Genomic DNA, 20,074 nt, shown 5'->3' with positions numbered 1-20,074 from the left:
CAGGCATCAAATTTCAGTCAGGATACGACGATATGAGTTAAATTTCCAAAAATGTAGTTCTATGTTGCATCTAGCTTAACATCGCCTTGCTCCAATCTCACTTTCTCGCGCTGGAGACCTTCAATCTAAGCTAAATAGAGGAGTGGAATCTAGCGAGGCTTTGGTAGTTCCAGGGTGCATTGGCTTTGCAAGCCACCATTCTTAGTTACAATCGAAGACACTCAAAAGAAGAACTGGACTAAAACTATCAATGACGTCGGATGTCAACGATAGAGTCAGCTTTAAAAGATGTCTAAAGGAGGTCGTGGAATCTACTTGTTCAGTACGACCAGCGAAATAAGTAAGTGAGCTTTCATTCCAAGGATAATAACCAAGACTGTAAGTTCATAACCATCACTCTCATAACATTTAACCCATCCATTCCTATTCCAACTATCACATTATCCAATAAAACTCCAAAACAATTCCTCACTCACCAAATATAATAAATTGCAGCAACAACAACAACAAGTTAAATGCAACACTTTATCATTATGTATCATTTTATGTCTCAAATAGAAAGCAAAAAAGGAGTTCTTGCTGTGAAAATTGAAATTTAATGTCACTGCTGATATATTGTTGTAAGCAGTGATTTCTTTTTTCAACAACGACCAACTTTTTTCATCTCCTTCTTTTTCATCTGTCTAATAGTTCTTCGTCCTTACGAACATACCCCAATATTATTATTTGAATTGATTGCAGCTAACAAAGGAAGAGAAAGTAGAAGAAAAGTTTGAAGAAGTCTTTGTCCGAGATGAGATTAAAGGGCAATTAAGATTTATGCTTTTAATGTATTGAGAAAGTTTTTCATACACAAATTTTTTTTTTAGATGGAAAAAGACATATTGGTAAAGTTTCTCAATTCTTCCCTTGTTCTTTGAATTACTTATGAGGATGAGATTTGGGAAGTTTTTTTTCTGTTTTCGTTGTTTTGATGGGAAACAAAGGATAAAGGGAGCAGCAAAAGATGGAGGATTTTTATTTTTTTGAGGTTATAGAGAATGGATTTTGATGTTTTTCATGAATTTTGAAGTAATCACTCGCATAGCCGTGAGAAGATCTTCAGAAAATTAAAATTTTGTCAGGCACATGGGGTAGAATCCCAGGCTGAGAAACTAGGCGGTATCGGCGGTATTTATATGAAATACCGCGGTATTTGGCGGTATTTAGCGGTATTTGTATGAATACCGCGATACTACCGCGGAGTTTCTCAGCCTGGGTAGAATCAATCGAGAAGTACAAATGCGTAATTATGGCTGGAAAGGTTACACACTTCGAAAACGGAGTAACATTGTAGCTGATCGAGAAACACATGCTTGCTTTACTGCTCTGGATTAATATAAACAAGGAAAAAGGCGTCCTGGCATTCTACAAGAGCAACAGGGCATAGGCTGGTAATGAAGGAATGTCAGTTAGATGTCAAAACTGACAATTTGAACAAGTTTGGGATTCGGCCAACAACAGAGTCAGATGAAAAGCATTTTGTAGAAAGCTAGGCTCCAAGTCGGAACTTGATTCCAGTACGTATGGTGTAGAAATAGCCAAAAATCGGTACCTTGCTAGCGTGACTCTGTCCCCAGGCCAGATTTGATCAAATTTCTGGATGTTAGAGTGCTGTGGCACACTAGTGTGGCCTCATGAATCCATAAATCAAAACATTTTCATGTTAAAACCAGCATCAAAATAAGCAACAATAAAGCAAAAGTTCTTTTCATTTGATATTTTCTCCAAAAATTATCCCAAAAATCCATTGAAATTGAAAAGAAATTCCAAATTTTATAATCCGAATAATTTTGATTCTTTTTAAATACCTAAAAAGAAAAGAACAAGAAAAAAAAACACAAAAAGTTTTCCATTTCATTTAATTTTATAGTCAGTGGCTTCTAATGCTCCTTTTTTCAAGTCTAATAAGATGATTTAAAATTGTTTTCTAATTTTTTTTCCAAATTTTGTTCTTCTCATGTGAATGCATATTTGAAATAGAAAAGTTTTGAGAGCAAATTTAGCATGAAATTATATTTTTTGGATAGCATATGGATTTAAATACAATAATTGGATGATTGATAAAAAAGAAAGAAAGTTTTGATGTTGAATTGTGATGGTTTTTTGGTGAAATTATTTTGGTACTTTTTCAGTTTTGAAGGGGGAGTTTGGCATTAAAAGAGTTATATTTTGAATCTTTGGTTTGTTTTTCAGTGATAGCAAGTGGATAACTTGAGAAAAATGAATAAAATTGTCAGGATTCTCACTGGGATCATTGCTCACCTAATGCTCCTCATTTGACCATTTGTTTAGATTGTACCTAGACTTCATATGCACCTCAGATTGTTTTAGAGGACATAAAGGATGCAGTTTAGAACAATGAGTTCAAAAATACGAGTTAATACTATTTATATAGAAGCTTAACAAGATATAAAGGACATATGGAACGGGAACAGCTTCAGAACACATAGAATGAAGGTCCTGATTGAGACTGGATTTGCTTTTGGCAATATTCAGTGATAGAGCAGATTTCAGGCAGCATTTCAAGAATGTCATGGATCTCACTTGATCTATATGGCTTTCAGAAAAGTAAGTGAGCAAGGAGAAATGTCTTGAAAATGTCAGAGCGAGATCCAGTAGTATTAAGGTCTTGATTGAGGCTTAAAAACTCTTTAAAATTTGAAATTTACAGCTTTATGATGCAAGAAAAGGAACAAAGCCTTGAACATGCTAATTTTTTGTCAAATATGATCAATAATGTCATTGATACTTAACGTCTTATTTAAGGACTTCCTGATTCAATTAACATATCCGATTGTTTTTCAATTGAACTTCACTTTTGCACATTGATACTTATTGTATCTCATTTTATCATTGTTTTAAATCCCAAAAATACTTCCCACAAATGAAAATGACTTGATATAGAAATAATAAGAGATAGTTGAACAAAGAACAGAACAAAAAGGAAATAGAATAAATATTTTTGAAATTTTATTGAATTTGTTGTTGTTAAAAACATATTTGTTCCTTTATAGAAATATTTCCGCATAAATTCATTCAATTCTGCATTTTTATTAAGCTTTCAAAATTTTTTGCGTTGTCAAATATTTTTTTGTTGTTCTTTTCACATCAAACTTACCCCACCTTCTGCCTTTTTCCTTAAAAAAGGAAGGAATTCAAATAAATTTTATTGCGCTTCATCTTATTGTTTTTTGGGAGCTGATGATAATAAATGAGTTGACATGTTGTCTTTGGAGTTTTAGGGGAATGGGGAGTTTTAGGGAGGTATTGAAGACCTTCTGAAGGGCACATGGCTTGAAAAAGGTTTGAAAATGGTGTTTCTGGGCTAACATGACCTTAGATTTGTGTCAGATTTGTCTAAATTCGATCCCACACAGAACTAGCCCTAACAGACAATGAGTAAGCTTTCATGATACAGATAGATCACTGTTTGACCTAAAAGTGGCCTGTTTTCCTGTTTAGGAAGCCACAATTGCTTGTTCTAACAGAAACTTGCCGGGAAATGTTCAACATCCCAACAATTTAGTGCTATTAAGGTCAATTTTTGGTCTATTTTCGGTCTATTTTCCTCTTAAATTTGACCAAAACTCGCTCCAACGGTTAAAAATGGCAAAAAGTCCCTAGCAGGTAAGGAAGCAGCTTAGGTAAGTCATCCATATAAATGAGACTTGGGTGACACTGCCAAATAGAGGTGGCTTCAATTTTGTATTCTCAAAAGAGCTTTGGTGAAGCTTTTTAAGCTCCGTTGCAGAGCTTTCCTCATTTCTACCTCTCGTGTACCTAAGTATCCTTAACACTCCTCAATATAATCCCTAATTACCAACAAAAAATGCGCTCAAAATTCCTTCAATCACCAAAAACCCATCTCCATCAATTTTCCTCTTTTCATTTTCATTTCCACTCCTTTTCTGCGAACATTTTTTTGTTCATTCATTTTCCATTTAAGAGCGAAATAACGAAAAATAAGAAGCGGCTCATATAAGTAAAAAGTGATATATGCTCAATATTTGTATATATTTCAGATCCAAAAATATGTTTTTATTGCTATAATATGCAGAAATTTCGATATGGTGGAAAAGAAAAGAAAAAAAGTCAAAATGGAAATAAATAAACAACCCCCCGCAAAAAAATATGTAAGTATATTTGAAGAGGAAGTGGAAAGAAGTTGTAGCTTCATGCCTATAGATGATGTACAATGATCTGATGTCTTCTTTCAGTTACGATATCAATATCAACACACAAGGGTGGATGGGGCGATACTAAAAATAAAACTGACGGGGGCACGTTCACTTTGTGCGTAACGCTGTGAGAGATGGGAGAGAGAGAGGTGAGTGTGAAGAGAGACAACAGAGACGAGAGAGACAAGAGAGAGGCAAGAGAGGGACAAGAGAGAGACAAGAGAGAGACCAGAGAGAGACAAGAGAGAGACAAGAGAGAGCCACGAGAGAACCAAGAGAGAACCAATAGAGAACCAAGAGCGAGTCAAGAGAGAGACAAGACAGAGCAACGAGAGAGATAAGAGAGAGACAGCCAAGAGAGAGATAAGAGAGAGAGAGAGAAAAGAGAGAGACAAAAGAGAGGAAACCAAGAGGTGGAGGGTATGGCGTTCAAATAGTCAATTTTCCGGGCTACGTAACAAAAGAACGTCCCCTAACTTATGGCAAGGAATCGCCTGAGAATGAAAAAAAGAAAGAGGGGAAACAAATTCTGCTCAATAAAACTCATTTGGTTATCGAATTGAAATGGTATAAAGGTAATAAAATTATAGCATCAATCATGTTAATATGCGGAAATAATATATTGGATGACTTTATAAGGTACACAAAAATATTTTTTTTCGGTTTTAGTTCTAGGATGTTGGAATATGGTTTTATTGAACCTCCCCCGTACTTTATATTATCTATCATCTCGAATATTGAAGAATGACTTTTTATTGAAAAATATTTTTATGGAGCAGGGAAATTTATTGAGATAATAATTTTTTTAAGTGCATTTTTATCCTTAAATTTTAGAAAAAAACTAAATCGTGCTTGTTTTTTTGAAAAATAGAAACAGGTCACAGAATGTTTTGGATACAAGGAGAATAATAAACACAAAAATTGAAGAGTTGATGCCAGAAGAAAGATTATTGTATTTACTTATAGGAGATGTATTAGTGCATTAGAATTTGTATGTCAACTTTCTGGTAGCATAGTGAATGGAATTCCAGGTATCTGATCCTAGCGACCTAGGTTTGAATCTAGAGAAAGTCAAGTCGAATTTTTGGTACTTTGAGGCTAAAATGTCGTGTGATTCTTTGTATGATTGTTCAGATCATTAATAAATTCAGTATTTTAGTCATTGTAGCTGTTCAAAATACTGAATTGTCTCAAGAAGGAATCTGGGATATCGAGCCATACAAAGGCGACTCTGCCAAAGCGAGAACATGGCTTCAGTGTCTGAGTGGTGAGGTATCACACCAAATATCTGCATGTGAGGAAGTGGGTTCGATTCCCCTCAGAATCTGATGTCTAAATCATGATTTAACTTGTGACAGGAGTTACGAAGTTGTTTGATGATGCTTTCCGATCCAAACAACTTACAAGGTATGACTTCTTTAAGATTTTAGTCACTGAGACATTTATTAACCCCTAATGATTGTGGCCATCAAGAGCTTAACGATTGTTTTTCCAGCTCAACACCATTCCAGTATCCATAGAGAAGTTGGTAAGTCTTTGAGAGTCCTGACTATAAAAGTCCTAAAAGACACCTCATCTGGAGACTGTTCCAGTCTCTACTATAGAGTTCAGCCAATTCTGATCCAGATTATGTCAATGCTATGCATCTAGTACAATTTGTGAATTGTCAAGTTTAATTGTTGCTAGAAACATTGAAAAGACATTTGAATCCGACTACAATTACCCAAGAATCGATGTAGGGTCGTTAACATAGGGGCCAGATGTTGTCCCACTTGGATAACATATAACGCAATTCAATAGTACTTCCAGTCACACCCAAACTGTATCCCTAATTATTTTCAAATTTTTCACAAAAAACTTGCATTCCAAAAACTACTTAAATCGAACATATTCCACCCATTCAAAAGAGATAATGGCGGCAAAAGCATCAGCATCAGAACAACAACCAAAGTCACATATGGATTCTGAATGATTTTGCAATTTTTATTTCTATCGACGAGAATAAGAATGAGGATGAAATATAATGATTTGTATGTTGAGCATTTCGATGAGAATAGCTTCTTTTTTTTGTGTGATAAATGTGGCATTTGCGTTAAGCTGAAGACATTTATGGTTTTCGTGGATATTGAGGCATAAGAGTTTTATGCGGAATTTTTCATGTGATGCTTCATAAATCTGCACTGCATAAATTCATATCCACAAAAAATACGAATAAATTGATTTAGGAAGTAATCATGAATCAAATAAATAAATGAGATGATGCTGAAGAATTTAATGGAATTTGCATGTAAATCTTCTTCATTTTTTTAAACTGGATGGAAATTAAATGAATTATTTGGATTATGGCCAGTCGATGCATTTTGCTTATTACCCTTTTTATGCATTTATTTTTTTGTCAACGCGACGATTTTTTTTATCCTTTAAATTGCGGAAAATAACAAATTTATCACCTATCCAGCAGTGGTGGATGACCTGTGTGCTGTGACACTCTAGAGCAGGTGTGATTCCCTCGGAAGGCACCAGAGTACCCCGAAAAATATTCAAAAATGTCACAATCCGTATTTTGTATGCAATTTCTGTCTAAGCTTACCACTAAGGTATGCCCCAAAGAACAAAAGATCACCCACCACTGACATACACCCACGATAAATAAAAACACATAAAAAAATAAGAGTAAAAGTAACAAAAAGAATGATTTAGCACGTGATGATGATTTACAACTTTATAAAGTACTCATGATTTATATTGTTGTATGAATCAAAGAGTTATGAAGCTGACATTCATTTCCACTCGTTATGGTGGCTTTATTTAAAAATATTATTTATGTCTCAACTGTTGAATTTTGGTGGTTTTTTGAAGGATAAGTGTTAATTGCGTGAGAAATTTGGAGATTTTTATGGAGAAGATTGAAGAATTTGAGGCTTGATATTTCAAAATATTATCAGTAAACGCTCATTCTAGCTTAATTACTTAATTTGCGGGCTGTATTTATGAATTGTTATCCTCAGATGCTATGAATTGATGAATTTCCATATAGTCTACCTCAGATGACGCTTGAAACTTGTTCTATCACTAACCATCACTTGCCAATTTTTAAAACCAAATGTAACACATTGATGGGTAACCAATGCCCCAAGATGGACAATCGATCCAAAATCGGGCAACAGACCGGCGTAACTTTTGTATGGTGTCAAGATTTAAATCAAATCCGGTATCAAGTCAGAGTCATAACGGCCGGGGTCCTCATTTTTAATTGATTAACTGATTTGTCTCCTGCATTGGTAGATCGTCGATTCCTTTTTGGATTCTATCTACGATTTTCAGTTATTAACCATATTTTCCATGTTTCCTATCTAAGTTGCCAGGTTTATAAAATTTACCATCTTTAGTACCGGAACTCGAAATCGACTAAGCGACTAATGATTGTTTAACGTTTGGAGGGTTAGCCAGCAGTCTCTGCATTCAGTAGTTCTTCAGTTTTGAGTGGGATCAGTATAACTTCTTGATGACATTACTGTCTATAGCTTACAAAAGGAAACAAGTTAGAAAGCGATAGATCCAGCTTCAGGTGACCTTATTTGGGAGGTCATGGATCACAAGTGATCTGTACTACAAGCAAAATAAGTAAGTAAGTAGACGTGTTTCGACTAGATATGATTTGAAAAAGGACAGGTGAAATACTTCACCTGCCGAGTCTCGAACCCATGATCGCAGTGTCACTATTGCAACAATTAAGTACCAAAGCACTAAACAATTCCTGGCTTACCAGCGATAGTTCGAAGAGGATGATATCAGTGGATTCTTATAATAGATGATGGAAAAGAAATTGTACTAATTACTGTACAGGTTCTAATCCGTGTTACCTATTGAAAAAGAATTTTGCATTACAAAATAAAAGTTAGAAGATGCATTTCCTTCGCTTATAACAATTCCACAACCAATCCACTTACAACTCACCAAACCAATTCACATTCCCATAATAAAATAATTTAATTGAAATTAATTTACTTCCTTTCCATCATAAACTCAATTTCCAGACTTAACTAAACTCCAATGAAGTTGAACAAATCTTGAAACTTTCCAACAGACAGCAATATTACAATAGATTCCGCGATAATGCAACAATGTAAAAGTTACACCACAAGTAGTAAGCTATAATGTGGAAAAATTGAAGCAACAGTACAGAAGCTCCATATTAGACAGTAGAAAACAGACACAGCAACAAAAAAAAAATTAGTTGAATTTGCATCACGAATCTCATAAATAAGCTTCCCAGCTTACGTGCTAAAAGAAGTGGAAGTGAAAAATGTAAATGAAATTGGCTCAACATCCTCTCTTTTTTCCATGCACATGAGTACATGATTGTACACAAGGCAGTTTAAAAAAGGAGCATCGAAGGCCAAAGGGCTTTAACACAATTTATTGCACTTTAAATTAGTTACAAGCTAAAGTAAACTTTCAAGTGCCTTTATATCGCTTAAAATTAATTATTCCTTGTATGCGACAATGCACATTTAAATAGCTTTTCATTTCCTTCCTCTCTCTCGACTCTAGTTCCTTCTCTTGTTTTTTTGAGTTAATAATTTTCATTTTCTTGGCAAATGCCTTTCTTCTTAGAGCTTATTTATGTTGCTTGCTGTTTCTCTAAAAAAATAAAAAGATTATTTTTTTGCTGTTGTTTAAAAAGTTTTCGTCTTGTGCTGCCTTGTTTTACATGAAAAGCACAAACGCAACGAAAAATTTGTCCTTTGTATGGGCTGCTCTAGAGAAGAAAGAAACTAGGGGTTTCAATCCCGGGACAAAATCTCAATCCCGGGATTACGGGATTTGAAATCTCAATCCCGGGATCCCGGGATTAATCCCGGGATTGGATGATGAAAAAAATATCAAGTTTTTAGTCGAATTCAAGTGCAAATGTAATACTAATAGTTTTATTAGAAATTTTGAGGATGAAAAAAATCATTTCCTGTACACAAAAATGTGTTCTAAATAGTTAACAAAACAAATTAATGACAAAAAATTGCCAAGATTTGTAATTTCAAAGCCGAAATCAAGATGCTAATATCATGCTTAATCAAAATCCCAATTTCGATAGATTTTTGGGATCGGGAATAGAAATTTCGGGATCTCGGGATTTTTCGGGATTCCCGGGAAATCCCAATATCAAGAAAGCATAATTTACACAGAATTTGCCTAAATTTTTGAGATTTTTGGTACGCCTTAACAGAAATTTATGAAATTACATAGAAATAAATTTAATTTCTGGCCTTTCAAAATATTAAAAATTTAATATGAATTTTTAAAAAAAGTTTCAATCAATTTTTGTTATTTGATAGTGTAAAGCCTCATTTTTAACTTTAACTTCAAAAATTGTGGATGAAATTACTATATTATATTATTAGACATGATTTTCAAACGTGTGGTTCTTAATTTTTTTAAAATTTTAGACTTTAAACTTGAAGTTTTTGTATCAACATCAAATGAATTCTCAATCCCGTAATCCCGGGATTGAAGCGTCTCCAATCCCGGGATTTCGGGACCGGAAAAACGTCCGGGATCCCGGGATCCCGGATGCGGGATCCCGGGATTGAAATCCCTAAAAGAAACTAATAAAAATTATGGTCAATTTCTGTAAATGCTGTTTTTAAAAAAGCTGAAGAATCACTTACATAAGTAATAATAGAGAGGTTGCAGTTGATGATTGTAGCTAACTTGCTGGTTTGACAATGGCTTACAGCGCTTATTAGACCATCAATGTAACCTGTGGACAGCCTTGTGCCAAATAACCTCTGAAATCGACAAAATTGTCAATCTACTTAAAAGATATACGATTTAGCTCATAAGAGGCCGTTCACTTATTGAGTAATGCTTTTAGGAGCGAGGAGGGCAGTTCATTTCTTATAGTTCACTCCCTAACGCTTTTAGGAGGAAGATGGAATGAGATTTTGTTGCAGAAGCAGGAGGGAGGTTCAGAAGGTCAATTTTTTGCACATTACGTAATAAATTAACGGCCTCTAAAGTGTCTGTCTACATCAGTGTTATGTCATGACACCCCTTGATGGTAGGCTATGACTGCAGTTACACTTGACATGAGGCTCAACAGTTTGGTTTCGAATTTTGAGTTCAACAATTCCTTCAATGAAAAGCAGCAGAAGTTTGCCATCAAATCATAACGGTTGTCATTTTTGTCATTTTCTGTACACAAGTTGTCCACCGTAAGGTTTCCAGAATTCCCGTTTCCGGCATTTTCAAAATTTCCGTGAATCTCCCAGAAACCCTAGTTCATCCCATACAAAATTAAAGAAAAACTGCGTCACTTGACCATTACTTCATCATTTTCATCCTTGGTCCATCTCCAATTTAATTCTAATCTACAAAACAAAATGAGAAAATTGTGTCCAATGTCTATAAATTGTCAGTATTTTGTGTGGTTCACATGTAATATGTAGCATATAGAAATTGCAACAAGAATAATGGGACGCCATTCTGATTCTGTTGAGTATGAGAGCACGAGACACATTCACAATTTTCTATGTGATACATATTACATCCGATTTCTGTGTGTATGAAGTTACTTCTCATTTTTTGGAAAAAAGTATCAATTTTTATCAATTTTTGTTGGGATTTTGAAGGGATTGGGGTTGATTTGGGGATTTAGAAGGGTTTTCAACTTTTGCAGCAGATTTGGAATATTTTAAGGACATTTTGGATCCAAAAATCATCAAAATTCTACAAAACCATCCCCAAATGTCTGCATCCAACCCCCACAAGACCAACTTATCATTTTTATGATTTAATTTCCGTTCGTTTTACAAGAATTACAGCTACTCACCCACCCACCCATAATCCAAGCCAAACAACTGCATTCTCCATTCGTATATGGTTACATTCATTACATGCCATAAATCTTGCACTTGTAAGCAATAAGTATCATGCAGTAATGTCATCTGAGAATGGGAGAAAAATTTCATTTTAATTTGTCAACTACTTCCGATAATGGGACACGAGCTGTAATCTGTAATGAAAAAAATTTTTTTTGGCATAAATTGTTTGTAAATCATGTAAATCGCCGTCATATGATGACTTCTTATTTGGACTGTTGGCATGAAATGAATAGAATTTGAATAATAATAAAAAAAATAATTCGTTTCTTGTGTCAAAAAGTCGTCAGGTCTTGATGGGTTTTTGGGGGCTTTTTTATGGGTACCAGGGGTGCATCAGATGCTGGATTATGAGTACCATGAGTAGATATACACTTGGTGTTTGGTCATCATCGGAGCAGACTTCAGTTTGCCCAATCCCTCCACATGAATATTTGATGGAATAGAAATTCAGAGGATTGGTCTAAAATGATAGATTCCTGCTAATAGCAGGTCAGCAAGACATCAATAAGGATATACAGATGTGGAAATGTGGCTAATCCACAAGTTAGACAACGGTTAGGTGGTCCAAAAACTCCTTTGTGCAGAACAGCGAAGAAAGAATGTCAGTTCATGGTTTGGACTAAGAATTTGTACGGACAGAGAATTTCTGCAAACTTGATGATAGAGCCAGCAACAGAGTCAGATGGAAAGCCTTTTTGATAGCCTCTGATGACCCTCGCCCCCTCAGTTACAAATGCTTAACCCACCTCTCCATTAGAGTATCCTTAAGGATACAAAAACACTATTAAATCTATTTAGACTCCCTAAAATTGACCCTAGTCTGCCTATAGTGTCATTTGAGTGTCTTCAGCATCAGACCCACCAAACCCTCCCAATCCCTCAACCCTAAATCCCTCAACCCCTCAATCCCCAACCCTGTCACATACCCCATTCAACATCCACACAATTCCATCACAATTCATACATCATTTTCTTGACGAAGAAAAAAAATTTATGTGAATAATAATCATAATTTCCGACTTCTTCCTCCATCCTTTATGTGAATTATGTGATCTGACTGCTTGATATGATGAATATAAAAACAAAATTTTTGGATTATGGACACATGAAAATTTTCCTTTTTTTGTGACTTTATTTTTATTTAACTTTTGACATTATATTGACTTTCTGTATTTATGGATGTGTCAATAAGGATGTTTGGAGTGAGCGAACGAGATGAAATAAAAAATGCTGTCAAAAATGAAGCATAAAGTTGAAAATTTGTATTTTTAGATACATCCTTAATTAATAAATATGAGAAAAACAAACATCATCAAATTGGATATTTATAACAAAAAAGGCACAACATTTTTAAAATTGGTAAAAAGGAATTAAATTAATGCCTAAAGCTATCAAAACCCAGCAACAATTTCCTTTCCTTGTTTATTCATCAAAAATTTTTGGGCTTCTTATTTTTCTTAAAGAAAAATTTAAATCCTTGACGATTTCCTTTGAGAAACTTTCTTCATAATTATGTTGAATATCCTTTTGGGGGGTCATTTATGAGTGACGTTCTTCAAGAGAATGAGTGTCTTTTTTAATCTGCTGCTAAAATATTGATAAAATCGAATTGCAGCTCCGATTTCGAGCATAGAACTGACTAAATATCAAACTATTGGTTGGTTAGAGCTGTTTATAATGAACTACCATGGAGAGTCAACCGTCCAATGAGTTTTAAACTTGGAATTTCATTATAACTAACAGAAATGTCTAGTGAATGACTAGATACATGGTCAATTGATTGCAGTCTGTTGTACTCAGGTGTCAATCACCTGTTTCGCCAAATACTTTGATTGATCACATAGAATTGTTCAGTTTTGAGACAATCTTTAACAGCAGACGCAGTTCGAGTGTTACTAATCTTCATTGAGCGTCTTTCCTTAATTGGTAAGACTCTGTAAATCACTAATTGTGATGCTGTCAACTGTAATATCCTCCAAACCAACGATACGCACTTTGTGAGCCTAGATTCAAGTGATTGTGCCTCTACAATGAAGTCTTGGCAACTCTGTACCAAGTACCAATTGCGGGTAGGCACACGGAGTAGGATTGGTGAAAAACCCAAAACCAAGCTGACAAGACTTGTTTTTTCCCAAGCTCTCCTTTGGGATTCCTGATTTCCTGATTAGATGAAATCATGCCTTATCGAGGCCCACGCCAACCTAAAACCACACATTCTATTTTTTCAATACCCAACATCCAATCAATCCCCTATCCTTGCTTTGTCCAATTCTGAATATATCATTTCTCAACGTCAGATACTCTCGAGGCTGAAAGATATTCAACTTCATCAAAAAAGAAAGAGAGAACTTTTCCATTCATAAAGGAAATTCTTTTATGTTTTTGTTTTGCTGTTCTTAGACAAATTTCCGAGTATTGCCTATCTTTTTCTCCGAATTCGATCAAGAGACGTTATTTCCAGTAGAATGAATGTAGAAAAAGATCTTTAAAAGTAGCAAATTAAAGGTTCTCTTTTTAGTTTTCTTTTTGTAGCAAGAGTTTTGGGGATGGAGAGGAGAATTTGGGTGTTTTGGGGTTGATGGTTACTTACTTACTGTAACTATGTGCTTGTGGGGAACTTAGGGTACGACAAAATGCTTTCCATTTGCCTCTGTTGGTGGCACTGTTACCTAGTTTGTACAAATTCTCTGTCCGTACGTTGAGCTGACATTCCTTCATCACTTTTCTGCGTCAAGTAGCTTTTGGAGTTTCTGGTCGCTGTTTTCCTTGTAGATTCTATCCAGGGACGGTGTATCAAACTTGTGTTTCTTTCCCAGCATTGATTTTGGGCTTGTTTACTGATTCAAAGGATCAGTTTGAAGCTACTGAGTGAATTTCAGTTCCTTCAGTCAGTTTGGATCTATTGTTGTTAGATTAGGGTTGAATTAGTAGCTTGACGACGGTTTTTGATGCCTAGAGTCAGATCAAAGATGTATGACACTGTTTTAGGTATTTTATGGACGATTCCCCAATTTTACATCAATTTACATGATCCACTAGTGTCTAATGCTTCAGTTGCCCTTCGTTTTCCTACTCTTTTGACTCAATATCTATCAAATCAATCGTTTAACAATTTTTAACACACAAAAAAAAATACCAAATTCGATAAAAATCATCATTTGCCCATCCTAATCATACATTAACAATGCGTTATTGCCATTCCACCCACTCAATTGCCATCCCCAGACCAAAAAAATAGTATCATACCTAATTCCTCCACAGCATCAACAGCAAAAGTTTCTCTAGTCACACAAGAACATAAACATGATTGTTGTATTGTCGTTTTCACTAATCTCAACTAAGCCAATTTGTTGAATATGAGAGAAATGATTCTATGTCGCATATCCTTCATGTCCCTTTTTTTCTTCCTATATCGTCTTCATTGTTACCATTATACTTTTATATTCGATATTCTGAAGAAGAAGGCGGAAAGAATACTTTTTTATGCATTCATGAGAAAATTTCAGCATATAGATAGCGACATAATGGGATGAATGTTTTGTTGAAATAATAAAATGATTGTGTATGATAATAGTGGAAACATCAATAGGGGTTGTCAATTTGTTGGGGGATTTTTGATTTTTTTGGATGGAAATATGGAGGAGGTCGAATAAATTTATTGAGTTGTAATCAAGTTTGGGATGAAAATTGGGAATGTTTGGGAGTTTTTGGAATGATTATGAGGTGATAAGGGATGCTTTGTGGAGGAAACTAGAGTAAATTCAAGGAATTTAGGTATAAATTAGCCTTTAAGATGCTAAAAACAATCAGATGCAGGGGCGTATTCAGGAAGGTAGCTGGCTTGCGGATCAAACTCATCACTAGAATCTCAATAAGTTTAGAACGATTGAGAAACTTCCAAATCTAGTCAAGAGCTAAAAGTTGACTCTAATAGACTGCTCCATACAAAGTTCCGAAGAGCACAACGCGGTGACCCGAAAACAGCTCGAAGTCGACTAGAATGGACATTTCCATACAAAATCATGAACAGCACAATCCTGTCCATTGGATTGCATTTTATGAGAAATAGATCGAAATCAGTCTTACGATGACTTACTTACTTCGCTGACCGTACAGATCCACTGTGATCCATGGCCTCCCTTAGATGACGCCTAAAGCTGGCTCTATTGCTGCCTTTTGTCTGCCTATTACCAATACCAAAGCTTTAAACTAGTCTAAGTCCAAATATCACACAAGATATCCACAATGTTCATCCAAATCCCCCTATTGTCAACAAACCCCAAAGCCTTAACTAGCATTAACAACCCATACCCAAAAAGTCATAAAACACATCAAATTTTCTATCAATTTAACACTCACGATATTGTTTAAAATATCACAAAAAAAAAGCATTTTCCTTAAACGTTTTTTAAGCTGCTTAAAAGTTCCATTACGAGGAATTTTGTCTGATAAGTTTGTTGACATATTTATTCAGTCGAAACTGTGCAGTTTAAAAGCGATTTACAATAAACCCACGATTTCTTATTCTTTTAACAAAAAATATACATCGGAAGCGCTTACATCGCGATCAAATTTAAGACTTTGTCAAGATGTCTGATGGCAATCTTGCTGAATTATTTAGTTTGATCATATTTATTGGAATTAATATTGGGAGTTAGCACGGAAATGAGATGGGGTTGATAAAGGAGTAAAGGAGTATAGCAGGGAAGGTTTGGAGGAATCTTAAGGTCGATTCCAAGTCATTCTCTACTTTAGACAGGATCAAATGACATTAGGTTGATGAAGAAGAATGAAATTGAAAGTCATGGATACACTGGGGTGCCTTCAAGGTCAAACCTTACCTAAGACGTAGGAAAATCAAATAAATTTGATGAAGAATGATATCGGGAAGGTTTGGGATAACTCTGGGATGGGTACCAAGTTAATCTGCTTCCGAGAATGTCAAAATGACGTTAAATTGCTCTGAAGACTCAGCGACTTCTGCCTTTCTTGCTAAAATAAGACTTACAGCTGCGTACGGCTAAGAATCCGAATCATGGATCTCAAATTATGCATGAATTCAAAGATACGCATGGGTTATGACTTTTGAAGCCTTAAAATTGACAAAACTTCGTTCTTGCCTTCATTCACCTTTGTTTCCCTTCTTCTGCCTTCATTCACTTTCACTAACCTTCATCCACCTTCATTCCATCCCCTCAATTTCTTCATCTTATTTAAATGATATCAACTTATTGATTATTTTCGATGCCTCATTTTGCATTATTAACTGTGAATCATAAATAAATGAATAAATGTCATCAACCTTTATCCATCATATTACATCTGACATTAGGCTTACCTATCATAAAATAATCAATAAAATTCAAAAAAATTCAGGCAACAAAAACAAAAAAAAAATTGACGATTCTAATAAAAGTTTTATTGTTTAAAAGTTTCTTGGACGAGAAGCTGTCTTCCTTTGTTTTATGATGTGGTGTTGGGGTTGAGAGGAACAAGGAGCAAGAGGGGAGATGCTCAGAAAATGATTGAATGGAGTTTGACTATCAGATATGCACAGAGATATATCCGAATAGCACAAATTGGGCATTTGATCAAAAATACAGCAACAGGCCGATGTGACCCTGACTTGATGCTTAATTTGGTTTGAATTCGGCAACTGACAGGCATGACTCTGATTCTGTGCCGTCCTGGTGTCGGATTAAGTATTGAATAACTGACTTGTGCTATTATTTGGATTGCTTGCCCGAGAATCATACAAAAGCCGTTAGAGCTGGAAAGTCAAAGCCCTGATAACTTCATGGCATTGTGCCACTCGATTATAGGACAAAAAATAGTACATAGTCCACTCTTAAAGCTCCTTCAATTCATTTAAAGACATAAAGCTCACTCTCAAAGATTAGAAACATTGAAAAGTACTCAGTAACCAAACTAGGTCACATTGTTCTACAGTATCACATCCAAAAACAAACAAATAGTAAGACATACCACAAGTATCAATCTTAAACTTCCCAAAAAAAAACTAGTTCCAAAAGTGGTATACACTTCAGTATTTGATGTATGGCACTTACACCGTTTTTCCAGTTACATTTCCTGCTGTAATACGAACAAAAAAAAGACAGGAGCAAATTTTTTTACAGCATAGGTAGTAAACAAACAAGTCAATAAGTAATAGAAACAACATTTGGAAGCTTCTCCATTCCTTTTCTTTTTATTTCTTTATTTTGACAATAAATTTACGTCAATTTATTTGTTGAAAATGAAATGGTATGTCATTTGATTATAGTGAATTTATTCGAGAAGGAAGGAACGGTTTATGGTTGTAGTGACAAATGGAATTTACTTGAAGAATATATTAAGGATTGGTGGTTGGGTTTAAAGGGGTATGAAGCGCTGTTTAAGATTAGGAATTGAGGTTTTTAGATGAAAACAACTCTAGCTGATGGTTTGAATAGCATGAATAGTTTAATTGATCAAAAAATCGGCCCAAGGTTGACATGACTCTGACTTGGTGCTTAATCAGCTTGTGCTATTCAGAGTATTATGTGACCGAGCTCATTGTCTGCTCGGAGATCTCTTTGATCCAACTTAGAATTCAATGGTTTGAGAATGTCCAAAGGTTGAATATTGGGGTTGATCTGGACACCTCGTTAGGGTGTCCCGAAGTGCCGTTTTAAACGAATTCTTGAGACCGGGATCGAGACGGAAATCGAATTCGAGACTACAAGGTAATTTCTCAAATTCTTACATACTTACTTCCTTCTCTGACCGTATAGATCAACTGTGATCCATGACCTCAAAGTCTTGTTCTTGACTAATCTCGAAACTGACTAGGAATTCTTGATCTAGGCCTCAATATCCGTTAGAGGCCAAGCCTTCACCTCAAGAACTTTAAGTCTATTTCCTTAACCTTCCTCAAAACTAATCCTAATAAAAATTTGAATATTCTCACGACCTTCCAAATAACAATATTCCATTTCTACGACCTTTTCAAAAATGATTTGATACCTCACTTGATTGCTAAGCTTTTGTTTCCGTTTTTTCTTGGAAAATCGTATTCTTAATACTACTTCTATTCGTTTATTTAATAAACGACATTGAGGCTAACTTAAGGCATAAATTTTTATTGAAGAATATTCAAAGTCAAATTCAGTTTAAGATTATTACTGACAAAATTTTGTTTTTGGATCGTAACCTTAATTGGTTATGCTTAAATTATGAAGATTATTTCGATGGTTATTGGTTTGCTGGGTGGACGATATTGTCGAACATTGTTTTACATCCACATATTTATTATAAGAGCTTGCTCCTGAGGTAATTGTAGGGTTGTTAACCTTCAATTATTTGTGGTCATGCTTACTTGTGGTGGACAATGATGAGCTTTTGTGATTTGTTGATTTTGGGTTTGGATAATTATAGATTTTGGAAGAATTAATGTGTAAGCTGATAAGTTACTTGATTTAAAATTGATAGATTATTTGCTACGTAGCTGTACGTTTACGTATGTTTAGTATACGTTGGCAAATTACGTAACTCAAAATACGTATACGTAAAATTTTTCTCACCTCGAAAAGTTTTTTCTTTTTAATTCAATCTTTTTAAAGCTTCTAATTCACAAAACCAAAACAAACTTCTTTAAAAAAGTGGCAAGCATCATATTCAATCCTTTTATTTACATTATAATATTTCAATATTCAACAAAATATGTTTGTTTTGTTTTCCTTACGTAAATTCGGTCATTTACTATCTAGACGTCTTTTGCATACCCAAAAGCCATGTTTACTTCTTCACAATATTTTTCTATTTAAATCAAATTGAAATCTTGTTTTTTGGAGCTTTTATTACTCTTGTTTGTTGTTTTGCAAGACATAATTTTCTTATTTTTCTGCAAAATTTCTACCTCAGCTTTGATTTTTCTATTAAAGAACTTACTTTTCATCCTTGAATAACCGTTAAATGCAAATAATATTATTTTGTTTGGTAACCAACAACAGTCGAAACATTTATTGACAAGTAAGTTACAGTCTACCGCATAAAAAATGCTAATAAGGAAGACAACATCAGAAATGACAAAAAAAAACACAAAAAAACACAAAAAAAGAAAGGAAAAAGTTATTTAATTTTGACTTCATGTCGACAAACAACAATGGAATGAGTGAGAATTGGATGGGAAACAAGAATAAGATGAGGAATTACGCAATTTTTCGCCGCATAATAGACAGCAAATGTAGTCATAGTAAGTAAGTAATATTTATTACCAAAAGGTATTTAAATGACAATATAATGAAATCGAATTCGATTATAACAATTTAAAATAGAAAAACAAGAGAAATAAAAAACAAAGAAAAACATGAATTTATGACATTTTTAGGTCTACGTAAATGATTAAAAGAGCACTGGAAGAAACAAAGATCCTTTTAAAATTACACGAATTGAAAAATTATTTCCCTCTTCGAGAGCTTAGTCGCAGCGCTTTTGCATTGGCGCCATTAAAAAGCACCTTAAATGCAGGTGGAAATATAACTTTGTATAGTTACACTTAGTAATGGCGCTTACAATTGGGTCCAAGGATACGATTACCAGGACTAGGCTTCCATCAATGCACATGCTTCCATCCATAGATCTAGTGTAGCAATGATGGTTACACGGATATATTAAAATGTTTACGAAAGCTTGACTATTGTATGAAATTTTGACGCGAAACTGTACGAATTGCTGATATCATAGCACTTTAGCTATGCGCTTGCCTAAAAGCACCTTCGAACCAGGTGGAAGTATATAACTTTGCATCTTGATACACTTAAAAGTAGCGCATTGCACGTGGCTCCTTGCGGATACATTTTCTATGATTTCAGCGGCTTCATTGGAACATGAGTTCACCTTAAGGTCTGATGATCAAATGAAAGCCACGCGTTTCTACTCGATTGGATTTTTTCTCTCACGTACTCAATTGCAATGGATTTTGTAGATGTC

Source organism: Chironomus tepperi, unplaced genomic scaffold (assembly GCF_022539635.2).
Source record: "Chironomus tepperi strain 1889 unplaced genomic scaffold, CSIRO-AGI_Ctep_v1 contig_123, whole genome shotgun sequence".
Classification (NCBI taxonomy): domain Eukaryota; kingdom Metazoa; phylum Arthropoda; class Insecta; order Diptera; family Chironomidae; genus Chironomus; species Chironomus tepperi.
This window is presented reverse-complemented; position numbering follows the sequence as displayed.